Below are 15,402 nucleotides of genomic sequence, written 5' to 3' on the forward strand. Positions count from 1 at the left end.
TGGTGTTTACTATGTGCCGAGAGCTTGCGCTAAATTTTCTTTATACTCATCAACCATGTAGTTTAGAATTATATTTAGAGTTGTTTATTGTGCTTACGGATAGACATTGTGAGCAGTAGTCCCATTGTTGCAGCAGGTGTGCTCATCTAACAAGTCGATGAAAATCGGGGGAATCCTCTTTGCGGATGTAAGGGTGAAATTCTATGATTATTGATTTAATATCATTCATGTGCTAAACTTTAGAAAATAATATGCTATAGCCTTAAAAGAAATTAGCAGATATTTTACTCAGAATGAGAAAAAGAAAAAGATTGAAGCCTTGCAACAATGTTACAACAAGATGTTCTCGGAGAACATGAACAATTCAAGGGCGCACAACTGAACGTACCGTTCTATGTAAAAGTAACAAGACTGATGGCAGAATGCCTGAGAAGATAAAAATATAAATAAGAAAGATGCAGAGTACGCATAAATAACTTGTTGTTTTTTTTAATAATTTACTGTCTTATGATTGGTTGTTACGCTTCTATACCTCTAATAATTTACTGTTTTATGATTGGTTGTTACGCTTCTATACCTCTAATAATTTACTGTTTTATGATTGGTTGTTACGCTTCTATACCTCTAATAATTTACTGCCTTATAATTGGTTGTTAAACTACTATACCCCTATTATTTTACTGTATAAATAAAGAGTCTGATGTAAGCTCTGGTTGGAACAGAATCAGAATTACTCAGCATTATATCATACAGGTGTTGAGTGTTTTTCTGTTCACCAGTCGACTGAAAATCAAGGGAGATCTGACTGACATTGAAGGTGATTGATAGAAGTATCGGTGAACCCCGATACCCCAACACGGATGATTGTCAGGACCAGAATTTCTGGTTAAGTCAGTTCTCTTTCTATTACTCAAAACATAGCACATATTGTTGTAATGATTGCTCTGCTTTTATCCTATGTTTAGATGATTTATTGAGCCTAAGGCAGTTACCTCCTCTGCTTACCCCTTGGCCCGGCCCTGGGCTGGGTTATGTGGCACCTTGTCCTATTGTATTGGGGATTTTTCAGTGAAATTTCCCGGCAGTCCGAGAGTTTAAGCTACTTATATAAAACCTAGCGTATTCTCCAAACTTAATCTTTTTAAAGTGGAAATTAAACTATCGTTGGACGTGGACAAGGAGATCCATCACTGCAACCTGACCACCAAACAGACCTGTGGGTTATTTAACACTGTATTTGCTTTGTAGGCGGAATGAATCGAACAAGAGCAGTACCACGTTACCTCTTGTGATGTCCACATATTGTACCTGCTAATTCGGCCAAAAACCCAACAAAATTATCCGACAAAACTGTCATGTGTATGGCAAGCTTAAGAGGAGAGAGGAGATGGGACTTATTAAATGTTTATAAAGATAAACTATAACCTAGAAAAAAATAAAGACCAGTTAGGATCTTTTTAACAACCTCATAGTTGGGGGGGGGGGTCATTAAGTCGGCTAGTCAGTGAGCTGACGAGCGGAATAAACTGTTTAAAATGAGGAACAAAATCAAAGAAGTTTATATGATTTTGGAGTCCAATATCTAGATGGAGATATATTAACATTATTACATCTCCTGGACTAGAAGACTTTCTATTGCACATGTGCATTGAGGGCCTGATTCATGTTTCAACTTACACCAAGTAATGCAGGTGCATGCAATTAATTCCAAATGCAAATGACACTTAGTACCGCCTACGTTCCTCTGCCCTTTCCCTCCCCCGTTGCACCCTTCAAGTCGTAGGCAATGTACAGTAAAGCTGTGTCGGGGGCATTCTGACGCAGGCGTGGCTGATTCAAGTCCTCGATTTCTTGTAAGTACACTTGTCTCAGCTGTATTATTTGCACCAGCTCAGGGCCGGTGTAAGTAATGACTGATAGTGATGACTGACACAGCATTGTCTTTGTTTTAAAAAGTACACATATGCGTGCTACCACCTAGCACAAAACATGTATAGGCAACTCTTATTATTTAGAGTTAGGACCACCCTATTAGCAGTAGTGCCGTGAAGTGGCGGGTGTCTTACCATACAATTGCAAATGTGTGTAACTGAAATGTCTGCATTTTTATGTACAAGTACAAAGCAGCTCCTTTGCTGGTTATAGCAGTGTGCGGGGGGGATTTTTCCCTGTTATCCTTTCTGGATAACCCCGCCCTTTTAACCCACTGTGAACCTATAAATTGATTGAACACCTTACACTTCTGTATAACAGGCGTAAACAAATAAGATAGATCATAAAAACACATTGTATGTACAGTACGCTTTAATAACATCTAGAGTTATGTATTTAATGTTAAAAAAAAATGAAAACTTTTTTTTTTGTATTACCAACCATAAAATCCTTAATGTTTATACTGTTTAGAGTTGTTCATTTATTTTCGAAAACATTTTTATTTTATAATTTATTGTTTTATAATAGAGTTTATTTGGAATGTGCTTTTGAATTTCAGATGCGACCTTCTATTGCAGAAATGCCTGTGTGTGTACCGCACTCTGTTCTACCGTCCTCCGTACGCCAAGTAACGCTAATGAACAGCGTACTTATGCCCAGATTTAAATTAAAACGTATCTTCAAATCCGCTTGGATTTAAATAAAGGTAAAAATATGCTCAAGTTTTGTGCTCTTTCTTTTTTTTTTAACTGCAAGTTGTATTCGAACTTGAATCCGGCCCTAAATGTAAGTGCTGAGAAGTCGGCACCGTTACAATGAACCTGAAGGGCTGTTTTGGATGTCTTCTTGTGGTTACTCACATTACTCAGAGTTACTCTCACGCTTAGGTACCAGTCTATTAGAGACATTTATGTTTCGTCTTATTTATATGTTTGCAAACTTGTAGAACTAAGTTATCTTGCAATATTATGCTTGGAGATAGGTGTTTTGTGTTGCTCTTTCAATTAGTGCTTATTTATTGTGCATTGTTATCTAGTATTTAACCACTCATATATCATTATACACAAGCAAACACTCTGTTTTCCAGAACATAGGTGAGTGGATAAAGCAGCTATATATCTTTGCCTGTAAATCTGTATTTATAGACTGATTGATTTCATGTCAGTGCTGATATGAGTAGCGATATTGATTGTCAACACACATACTGCTGAGTGTCTAATTAACCTGCACATTAATCTCATCTAATTGTTACATAATGGCTCCAAGGTTCTATAGCTGATGTTAGTTCCTCAGCTTGTAACAGAATGGAGAATACAGTAACAGTTGTCGCTTAGCAACAGATAATGTTGTATTAACTCTTTGTTGTCTTTAGGCTGCTGAGAGTGTGTGTAGTTCTTGCATGTAATATATACCTCTCAAAAAAGGAAAAATGTGACGGAAGTACGGCTTGATAGGTCCACCCAACCCATCCCAATATTACCATCAGCCATGCACGGATTTTACCGAAGCCACGGCTCCACTGAAATAGGCCACATCTACAATTAAAATTGGGACTGTCCCACCAACAGCGGGATAATAGTCATAATAAATCCACCTGGTCACAGGTGTGGTTACAGCTGACTGTTACATAACCAGCTCTTACCACATAGGGGGTTAAGTGTCTGTGTGAGACGATCTCAATATAATGATATGAATCATGAGGGATAATAGAAGTCATGTAGACAGCCCGCCCGTATGCAGTCTTGTCAGGTGCTTAAATAATTGCCACAACTGATGTGCTGACATAACATTAATCGTATATTTGCATAGAGTATGCATACTTTATGGAAAATTGCATAAATCACCATAAGGTAGCTGTAACGTTTTCATGACTATTGTACATAAAGGTTTCCTCTCTGATTTTCAGTTCATTGGTCAGGTGTTGCCAATCTTTAAGACAGGACACTTTATATATATATATATATAAACAAAAACAGACATAAATCCTCTGCACACATTGTATGTAACTCCACATTGTATAGACAAGAAAACAAGGATACTCTGCACTCTCCAAACACATAAATAATGCTGTACCAAGTACTGTTCTATATTAAAAACAGGGAATGTTAGTTCCACATATTGCAATATATGTTAAGCTGACCAACTCACGCCAAAGTCTTCTCATTCTGGTCAGTTCTAACATGATCAAATGCTAAGCTATTTATCTGGGCTTAAGGCTTACCTGCACACAGCTTTTGGCGTGAGTTGGTCAGCTTAACATATATTGCAATATGTGGAACTAACATTCCCTGTTTTTAATATAGAACAGTACTTGGTACAGCATTAATTATGTGTTTGGAGAGTGCAGAGCATCCCTGTTTTCTTATATATATATATATATATATATATATATATATATATATATATATATATATATATATATATATATATGTCTATATCTATACTATATCAATGTAAAATAATTGCTTACACATGCGCAACTGATCACAAGTGGGGAAGGAAATAGATTAACAAGTGAAAGGACAAAATAATCCTAAATGATTAAATGGGAGCCTACTAGTGCTCAGAAATACAGATATACTTCACTTTATCCCTGGTGACCATAAAAGATAATTTTTGAAAGTAAACAAAACAGATGTGCAAATGTACCTATATCTCAGCCTTGGCCATGTACCAGTGCGTACCTCATACTTACCAACTTTTCCTTGTTGGCTTCAGGGAGAATCCCCGGGGGAGGTGGGCGTGCGGGGGAGGGGCTTGACGAATCACATCATTTTGGCCCCACCCCCTAAGCGATTCTCACAATTTTGGCCAATTACATCAGGGGGTGGGTGGGGCTAAGATAATGCGATATTTGAGTCATTAAGCCCCACTTCCACCACTTATCTAATGCAGGGGCGAGAACCGGGAGGTTGCCCTTCTCTCCCGGGAGGTCTCCCAGAAATGCGGGAGTATCCCAGACATTCTGGGAGAGTAAGCAACTATGCGGTAAAGAAAAGCAGCTAATGAATCTCTTGAGACTGAAGTGTCTTTTACCTTTCTGTCTCCATTACTGAAGTCATGTTGTCTTACCTGTCAGTCTTTAATTAAATCTTGGTCTCCATGAAAATGGCCACCTCCATAGGCATCAATACATGGACATAGGACACAATTTCTGAACTGTGTCATTATGCCACAGATGGCGAAGCCAACCACGTCTTGTACTGGCTCAGCATCAGGGAGAATGCCAGACTCTTCAGGGAGTGAGGGAGATCACCCCTATTTCAGGGAGTCTCCCTGACATCCAGGGAGAGTTGGCAAGTATGGCGTACCTACACTATGCCAAATGTAAATCATCTGCTACTGCTTACAACACACAGACACACTCACCGTGGGAGTTGCCTCTGGTGCTCACGGCAAGTCAAGGGTGTGTTGAGGGCTGCCTGGTGCTTTGGAAGTCCTGGGCACACACTAGGGAACATGGCACACAACCCAGCGTGGTTCGACCATGCCCCCTCTTCCGTGTGCACTCTGCGCTGAACTTGCCCCTGGTCTCCTCCGTGAACAATGTTGGGATCTATGCTCCAAGGTCTGTCCTGCTGTCTACACCTTCTTCATGAAATTCAACTTGTAAACATGGAAAATGCAACACAGTGATGGAGCTGTCACTGTAATTGTGGTATATCTGTAGTCCAATGCATTCACCTACAAATCAAGGATAAACTGCAGCACTCTAGCGGGGAGGGGGAATTTCCCATGATGCCCCGCAGACTGCCTCCATCCGTGACAGCACTCCGCAGTATCATCATTGATTTTTTCCTCGCACCCCACAGAGGATGGCAGGAAAATCTGTGATCTTCATTTACCCTAGTACCCGTAACTGAGCGCAACTGGAGTTCCATTCTAGGGGGTAGATTCAACTAGTCGCGTTGTTCCTTAGAACATCATGGGCCTGAGTCATTAAGGAGAGCAAAGCATAATAAAGGAGTAACATTTGCACCTGGGCAAAACCATGTTGCACTGGAGGGGGAGGTAAATTTAAAATGTGGGGACATATTTATAGTTGGGGTAGAACATGTCCTAGATCAACTTTAAATTTCAGTGTAATTATAAAGTTAGCAAGTATTTGTGTGCTAGATGAAAAAACTGCCAGTATTTAACTTATATGCAAAATAATAAACTCATTCACACCCCTTGAATTGTAACATGGTTTGTCCCAGAGAACATTCACTCCTTTTTTGCCTTAATGACTCAGGCCCCATGTCTGCGCATTCTTATGGCTACTATGGTAAATTCTCCGCTGATTTTTCCTCGCACCTCTAAGGTTTCTTAAAAAATCCCACTAGGAGTCGGGTGCAAAATAAATATTTACATCTTTATGGAATGAATAGCTAAGTCTTTACAGACAACATATTGTAGGGTAACCCGTCTTTTTCAAGCCCTAACCAACAACAGTGATATGTGCGATAATTGTAAATAAATAAAATGGCACCAAAAGCTGTGGTCAGAATGGCATAGTAAATAAAGGGATATTTCAGATATTACGTCATTGCTAAAAATACAATATTCACAGATTATACAGACATAATTGCAAAATGGGAATTAACCATACTTGCCAACTCTCCCAAAATGTCCGGGAGACTCCCGAAAGCAGACAAATATCCCGCATATGGCAACATGCTCCTCAAAATGACGCGATTTGCGGTGAATCTCACCATTTTGGCCACGCCCCCCACAACAAAAACAACAGGGAGGGGGGATGGCGGAGCCATAATGACTTATCCTCTGCTGTATGCCCAGCCGAGTTTCATCCGTGGCCCCAGCTCCTAATTTCATTGTCTCATGTAGAGTCAAGCAACAAGTCCTCATACCCAAACTATGCTTTCCTACATGCAGAATACTGGTCAAGGCCTCAGATGAAGCCTGTCTAAATTTTTGCTCTAAAAAATGAATCCTGTCCAAACTAGAGATGTTCGCTGACCCCCGTGTTTTGGTTTTGGATTTGGATCCCGATTTTTTCTAAAATTCTTATTTTTTTTTGCTAAAATCACATAATTTTATACCTACATTTTTATTAATCTCAGTAACATTAATTTCCAGTCATTTCCAGTCAATTTTTGTGAAGTGACAAGAACACTGCTACCCCTGTTTCTGTGTGAGCAATGGCGCTGGAGAATGGAGAGTGACAAGTACACTGCTACCCGATTCTGTGTGAGCAATGTCACTGGATCTCCTGGGGAGGGAGGTACTTATGGAATCCAAAACCCTCGAGATCCAACATCGCAACAATGACGTTTTGCCTCGATTCAGATCCGAGAACGCGCGAAAGTAACGAGCCGGCTCACAAGCCTACTTGGATCCCCTAAGTTCGGGTGGGTTCGGTTTTCAGAAAACTGAGCCCGAGCATCTCTAGTCCAAACCTAAAATAATTTGTGATCAATACTCTTTCTAGAAGGTTTAATTGTAAATAAATAGTGGAATTAGAGACTTGGGACGTGACTCAGCAATCTCCTAACAGTGTGGGGTGGAAGTGAACAAACTATTGGTGTCAGAAGTACATAATGAAGTAACATTAGTGTCTTAAATCAAAGTTGGTTGAGTTTCTTAGGCTAGATACACACTGAAGAATTTTCAGACCGACATGTTATCTACAACGATTAACCACCGAAGGTCCGATCGATCGGGCGATTCATGCGTACACACTAGACACGTTTTAAACGATTAACGACCGGCCAGACAGTGACTCTTCACAGCCATATTGTTGTGTTAAAAAAATGTGGATTTCGTACACACGGAAACAACATATGTGGTCCCTGTAGTGATATCCCCAAGAAATTTAAATAATGGGCTGAGCATGTTCATTAAGAACCACCCAGAAACTCTTAAAAGGAGAAGTAGACACATCTTCTTCATTCATTCTGTAACACATAGTTGTCTACAGTCATTCACAACCGCACAGCAAAGAATTCTTTTACTATTATGGATACTGTTGAAGAACAGAAAGCCTCTGCTATTTTGCTACTCCATATGACAAGAAGACAGCATGAACAGACCCGAAAGGAAGGAAAGAGAGAGATTCTCTTGTTGGACCAAAGAGTGGTTCAAGAGGAGAGACTCATTCTCTCATATGCCGCAGGAGATACGGGACTACAACCCCGATGACTTCAGGAATTTCCTGCGAATGAACCCACATTCCAGGAACTGCTCCAACTGGTCCCCTGATCCAGACGGAGGAGACCCCTATAATTCTTGCAGCAGATATATGCAATACACATATATAGAAAACAAAGCTACGTGCTTTCCTTGTAGGCTGTACTGACAAAGGCTATAAATAAAGATAAAACACCAAGCGCTGGTTAGAAATAATGAATATTTAAACCACTGATATAATTACATAGCAGGATATAAAAATAGCTAAAAAGCCCACCTGCAGCTAACCACACATAACAAGTACCGGGCTTGGTAACCACTGAACAGAAGATAAAAAGACAAGTGGTAGCGCTAGTTTGGCTATAATAAGCTTGTTTATTTGTATAAAAAGGAATTAAAATAAATCAATCAATAATCACGTTAAACGAGCTGGAAAAGAAGCACCACATAATGTATGGAAATTCTTATAGGCACAAATGGTCAGCTATAAGTGCTAGTATCCTAATACATGGTCATATGTCTAGTCTTTGGGATGAGATCGTTTGTGTATATATATGTATGTGTATATACACATGTATGCACATAAATGTATATATGTCTTCAATGTGTATTATTGTAGTGTTTTTTTGCTGTATAATTTACAGGTGTACAATCATATATGATATGTCTGAACCTGTATATACCACATATACAACACAATATATTTTATATGGTGTATCACCATCATTGCTATTATATTCTATTGTCATTGTCATATTGTAATCAAGAATCCTGATTTATAACGGGTCTGTGCTCCATATCCATTGATATATGTAGCTATTGGATAATGACCTAAGTCCTTTGGAAAGTGATGTATTTTAGATGTAAATCACTGTTATTTGCCTTAAAAATGATTCATATTGGTATATTGTAGCCCTATTGTTACTATCAATCTAAGGTGCTTATTACGTGAATGTTATTACTACCATTGGTTAATTGACCAATAGGAATCAGTATTCATTCAGTCACATGACCGGGTACTATACGGCGATCATGTGACCTTTAACCAGCCAATTGCAGGATATAAAAGACACACTAGTATGAATGGCATTCCACCTCTGATGAAACTGCCTACCTAAGGGGTGGAGAAACGCGTCAGTAAACGTAGACGAGTTTGGATTCACCTCTTCCTTAATTTTCGTGTATGCAAGTTTATTGTTGGCAATTGCAGAGATTGGGTTCTTTGAAATCTAGGCACAGCGGCTAAACAGCTATATTCCCACATTAGCCTAACTGGAGGACCTGCTAAAAGGAGATCGGAATTTGAGGCCAGTCCCTGGAAGGTACACCAATCATTTGGCTGTTGATTAGGAGACTTTCATTTTGCACTGAGGAGTGCTAGAGCTCCATATTTGAATTGTGACACTAACAACTGTGTTTTTGGATGCTGTACATCTGGGACTCATTGCTGGACATTTCGCTTTTAAGCCAATAGGATACGTGCACTTATAGCTGAGCATTTGTGCCTATAAGATTTTTCATATATTATGTGGTGCTTCTTTTCCAGCTAGTTTGACGTGACTATTGATTGATTTATTTTAATTCCTTTTTATACAAATAAACAATACTAATGTCATACTACCGCTACTACTTGTCCTTTTATCTTCTGTACTGACAAAGGTGTATGATTAAACAAGCAGACACGCTATAAACATTAATGCAGTAGACGGCTACGATTGCTTTACGGTTAGAAGCACCTAATTACGAATTGAGTGACGTGCGGTCACCGTACCATGTGGGAGATGTACAGGCATCAGAAATTTACATACATACGCCCCCAAAGCAGTCAAGGAACTATGGTCAGTTGGTCGTGGAACGATCGGAAACTTATACACACTACATGACCGTAAGGTAATTGGAATGAGATTATTAAACAGTACGACCAAACAACTGAACCAACAATCGGCACTTTGAGACGACTTTCGTCCATTGTGTAAGTATACACACTAAGCCGACATCTGAACAAATGGTCATATGTCGACTGTTTTGCACTGTGATTGGACGAAAATTCTCCAGTGTGTACCTAGCATTAAGCATTGTGGAATTCTAGACACAGATTCCTGGAGGATGGAATCAACAGAGATACCTCATTTTTGAAGGGGAGACCGAACTCATGATGCAAGGGGTCTCCAAGGGCTTGATCCTAATTCTTATACACCTTGGGCAACATATATAAAACAGACTCTTCGGTGATCAGTTATCAAACACAAATTTGTCAATAATATCACAATCACTAGCATAAGTCTCTTTTCCCGAATACAACTGTGGGATTGATACTACATTTGAAATACATATCAGTGTCACTAAGGTGTATTAAGGAGGCATTAAATAAAACCGTATCGCTATGGCTGATTTAATGCAACGCTGTATTTTTCCAACTGCGAGTTAGGTCTGTTCTTAAAATACGTTTTGAGCCTAGTAAGCCAAGTTGCAGCAAAGAGAAGCGTATTGTATTAACAAACAGAATACGTTACACTGTCTTAATGAGAGCTTTAGATCAGATACTTTCTCTGAAGTCTGCCTTTGTACTTTGTGTACACTTCCTTATGTTGTTCTTTTGTAGTAGCGGCTTGTTTGTTATTTTCTTACAACATGAATCAGCTGCACTCTAATGGTAAATATTGTAACATTGTTATTCTGTCTGTAGCTTGTGCTAACTTTATCATACTTCTTTCATGATGTGTCCCCTTGTTGCAATTAAGCAAAATGAAATCTAGTTTTAGCAGACGGATGCATAGCTAGAGAGATTCATTAGCCGAGTCTGCATGGGCAAGGGAACGCCCCAAACCACCCAGCTCCTGACATCTGAAGATCCCAAATTTTGCCCCATCATGTGAAAAAACTATACCCATTGCTTGAATCAGGACCATTTACATAAAAACAGAAACACATTGAATATGTATTGCAGAAGGTACCATCACCATTTCATCACCATTTATTTATATAGCACCACTGATTCCGCAGCGCTGTACAGAGAACTCATTCACATCAGCCCCTGCCCCATTGGAGCTTACAGTCTAAATTCCCTAATATACACAGACACACAGACTAGAGTCAATTTTGATAGCAGCCAATTAACCTACCAGTATGTTTTTGGAGTGTGGGAGGAAACTGGAGCAGCTGGAGGAAACCCAGGCAAACACGGAAGACCATACAAATTCCACACAGATAAGACCATATTCGGGAATTGAACTCATGACCCCAGTGCTGTGAAGCAGAAGTGCTAACCACTAAGCCACCGTGCTGCCCATAGATGTAGATGACCCTTGATATCTTGTACGGTTTTCTCTTTTGCGATAAATGTAATCCTTTTAATGCACGTGAGGTTTCAGTGTGAGGTACCAGCAGGTGGGTTTAATTAAAGGGGCTCTCCACCTTCAGATGACTTTACTTTACTGGCGGTTGGATGTCTCTCTGCAACTTTTACAAACACATTACAAACACAATGTTCTCATGGTTCTCGCTGTGCTTTCCAGCCATGGATTTATATAATCAGAAAGTGTTGTTTATTTCCGTTGCCCTGGAATATGACTCTTTAACAGGGTGCAAAATTCTTCTTATGTGCTGGTATCCATAGCAACCAATCAGGTCTAGTGCTGGTTGCTATGGGTTACAGTGCATTTGTGCAATTCTGCCATTAGAACTGTGTTATATAAAATAAGCATACATTATACAAACCAGTGTCGGTCGATCCCCAAGTGTGTAGCAACAGCTGCTGCCAATAGTAGACTGCAGGCTTCTTATAAATAAACAAAGGAAAGCAAAACAGAGCATATAGTTGTACTAACACTTGGGGCAGATATATAAACATCAAAGGTTGAAATGGTGTACAAACAAATATATATATATATATATATATATATATATATATATATATATATTTACAAATACAGATCATTTTGTATATATCAATAAAACACAATAATATTTATGAGTAAAATAAGAAATTTAAGATTTCTCATAAGAAATCTTGAAGCATAAGTTCTTAAAATACATAGTAAAAACCTTTACAATATTTAAATGTACACATAACATGGGTCTTAACAATGTTTCCTAGGAGCATGCAGATCTCCAAACAGCTAAAATTCTATTTATACATAAGGATGTATTCTACATGAACTGCAGGGGGATACCTCTATACATGTAAATAGCTCTTTTTATCTACATGTTGGATGTAAATTTAATCACAAATAATATCAGTACTGAAATATGAATTTATCGTTTTTTTTCTACACCATTTGAGCCGTTGATATTTTTATATATATCCATTCCAAATGTCTTTACATAAATGTGATTTACCCTATGGCAACCAATCAGTTATTTGCTTTGCAGTAGTCTAATACATAATAAATGTATCAGAGTGGCTGCTGCAGTACATCTTTAATATCTGTCATATGTCATTGAATAAAATGGTTCTGTTATTTCCTGTTGCTGTAAATATGTGTCATATCCAAGGTTTTCTCCACATAAAAGTAATTAATCCCTCCATAACTCTTCATGACTCACCGAACATAATTCTAATTAAGTTTTCATTACCTAGCCAGTAACTCCAGCTCTGACGGAGATGTGCAACCATCACTCAGCTCCCAGCTACCAGCCTGTACGGGAAGCATTTGACGGGTCTGCAGACCAATGTTTCCATGTAACTCCCACCGCTTCCCTGCCTCACTGCAATGTGTTATTTGTGATAGTGTATAATATACGGATGTAACACTGGAGGAGGGGGACTGTAGACCTGTCAGAGAGGTTCAATGAAGCCTGGATGCGAGGAGATGACTGTTGTATCGTATTTGATCAGTGCCGGAATAACTGGATAAGTAAAGTCCCATTATTGGGGCGGGAGGGCTTATGTCAGTAGGTAAGAGGAAAAATAATTATTTTTAGGTAGTTAAGGAGGATTGGGCAGATAATTAGGACAACGTGGTCTGTGGCTCAATTTGTATCTGACAAATGCTATAGAGCAGTGATGTCTAACCTGTAACACTCCAGGTGTTGTGAAACTACAAGCCCCAGCATGCTTTGCTGGTAGATAACTAGCTGATGGCTGGCAGAGCATGCTGGGACTTGTAGTTTCACAACACCTGGAGTGTCACAGGTTAGACATCACTGTGCTAGAGGCTCATTTTTACACATCCTCACCTAAATACGTCCCGATCCCCTCTCCGTTCCCTCTACCACTCGAAACAAACAAAAAGTCATCCAATTATCTCTGCTGCCAACTGTCAGCCAGTCTCCGAATCCTCCGTCTCACCAAGTGGCACTGACCAGAATATGACATCTGTACCACATGGAATGAATGACTTTATGACGAATTACACTTCTTGTTTCTGTGAAACCTCAGAACCATGGACCGAGCACTTCAATTTAAGGCTCCCTTTTCATATGCCAAACCATTGGCTGAATCCCGCCCAGGGAGGTGCCCTCCTCAACCCTCTGGACCTTCTAGTGCAGTGGTCTGGGAACAGGGGTAAATTACCCCAAATGGGGTAAAAATGAAATTCCTGGGGGTAATGCTGCCGAGTCACATGCTGTCAGTTGGATTGTAGACCCCTTTAAATGTGAAATTGCTGTTGTACCAGAAGAGCCTCCAGGGTTGGCAGAGGCACTTCTTGAGCTTCGATGTAATAATGAAGCACATATTGCATTTGAAAACAAAGCAGATCTGTCATATTTTTGGATGTCAACAGCTGCAAAGGCATCACAATTGCACATGAGGAGGCAGTCAAAAAGTTGCTGCCTTTTGCAACAACCTACCTTTGCGAACAAGGATTTTCCACTCTAACGGACATAAAAACAAAGCAGAGAAATCGATTGGACGCTGACGACTGTTTCCAAATTGCTCTGACTTCAAAATGCCCCAATATTGATGCTCTCGTATCAAAAATGAAGCAATATCATTTCTCCAAAACCTGAAGTTTTGAAGTTGAAGCTTTCAAAGAAATTTTGAATAGATTCAATAAAATTTTGAATTCCAATAATTAATAATATATGATTTCCTTCCTTTCAAATCAAGGGGGTAACGTCGGCGTATCTAAATATATTTGGGGGTAAAAGGTAAAAAAGTTCCCTGACCCCTGTTCTAGTGTACTCCTGAAGTTTCCCTTCACCTATTTGCTTCCAATGTCTCCTTCTCTATCCTCTCCCTTTTGTGACCTCTCCCGTTGTCTCAATTTATAACCAAAAAAAGGACCACAAATGCAATTCCTTGAAATGTGATATGCAGCATTTTTGAGTATATGTAATTTGCCCTGGTTTCTCATGTAGACGACATATTCCTATATTGCCAAGTGAACCTCTGAATTAATGAATCGAAATAAAGAATTTTATGCACTGATCTTTTTAATTGTGCTTGTAAAAAATCCCTTTGACTCCACATTTGATACTCCAAACTTACAGTGAAACTTTCACAGAGCTGCCCATAGGATTGTTTTGCTTATCGACCATGTTCATACCAGTTTGTGATCAGACTTTGAATATGGGAATATAGCCGTATGAATGATAGTGATATGATGCTTTCAGCAGCAGATAAAAAGCAGGAAAGATAGAAGACAGCCTTGTTTTGAATAGATTTTTTTTTATAATTGTATAACAACTTGCATAATTATTTTACATCTCTCATTCATTGATTTTTTTTTGATTTTTTTTTAGGAATTACAGTGGGTCTGGAAAATAAAAATAATATATGAAGTTAAAAGACAAGCCTGACGCCTCTGCTTGGTACATTTATTCCGAGTTCTTAAATGAGAGCTAGCGTCAGAATAAATTGTATTGTACGCAATTAAATATAATAAACGCCGCGAGTTATTACATTGGAAAACCTTGCGCAGCGTTTTTCAGCTGATGCTCCGCCCCTTAATCTGTGTAAAGGTTTTAACTACCGACTAAAGCCCCCCGTAGAAAACAACAGCAACAGTGACACCTGTTGGTTATTAAAATGGAAAGACGAAGAGCAAAATGGAATATCATTTCCAAGAAGTTCAGCTATTGCCCACCCTCCATGGAGGCCGCCATGTTTTTGGTGGAACCCATTTTCAATCCAATATAGCTTTTTGATTCACTAAGAGCCGGAGATCGCTGCCGTTAACAGTCACTGGTTCAAAGTGAATTGATTGGCACATTCGTTAATTTTAGTTCAGGACACAAAATGGCTGCCTCCATGGTGTGTAAGCTTTTACTTTAAGGTAAAGAAGTTAAACTCATAGAACACAAGCTTTTGACATTAAGTGGCTGAGCATTCTGGGAAGGGTAATTTGTGTCATGTGCAAAAAGTGAGCCATCCATACCTTAAACCCAGTCCTCAAG

Source organism: Mixophyes fleayi, chromosome 2, assembly GCF_038048845.1.
Source record: "Mixophyes fleayi isolate aMixFle1 chromosome 2, aMixFle1.hap1, whole genome shotgun sequence".
Lineage (NCBI taxonomy): Eukaryota > Metazoa > Chordata > Amphibia > Anura > Limnodynastidae > Mixophyes > Mixophyes fleayi.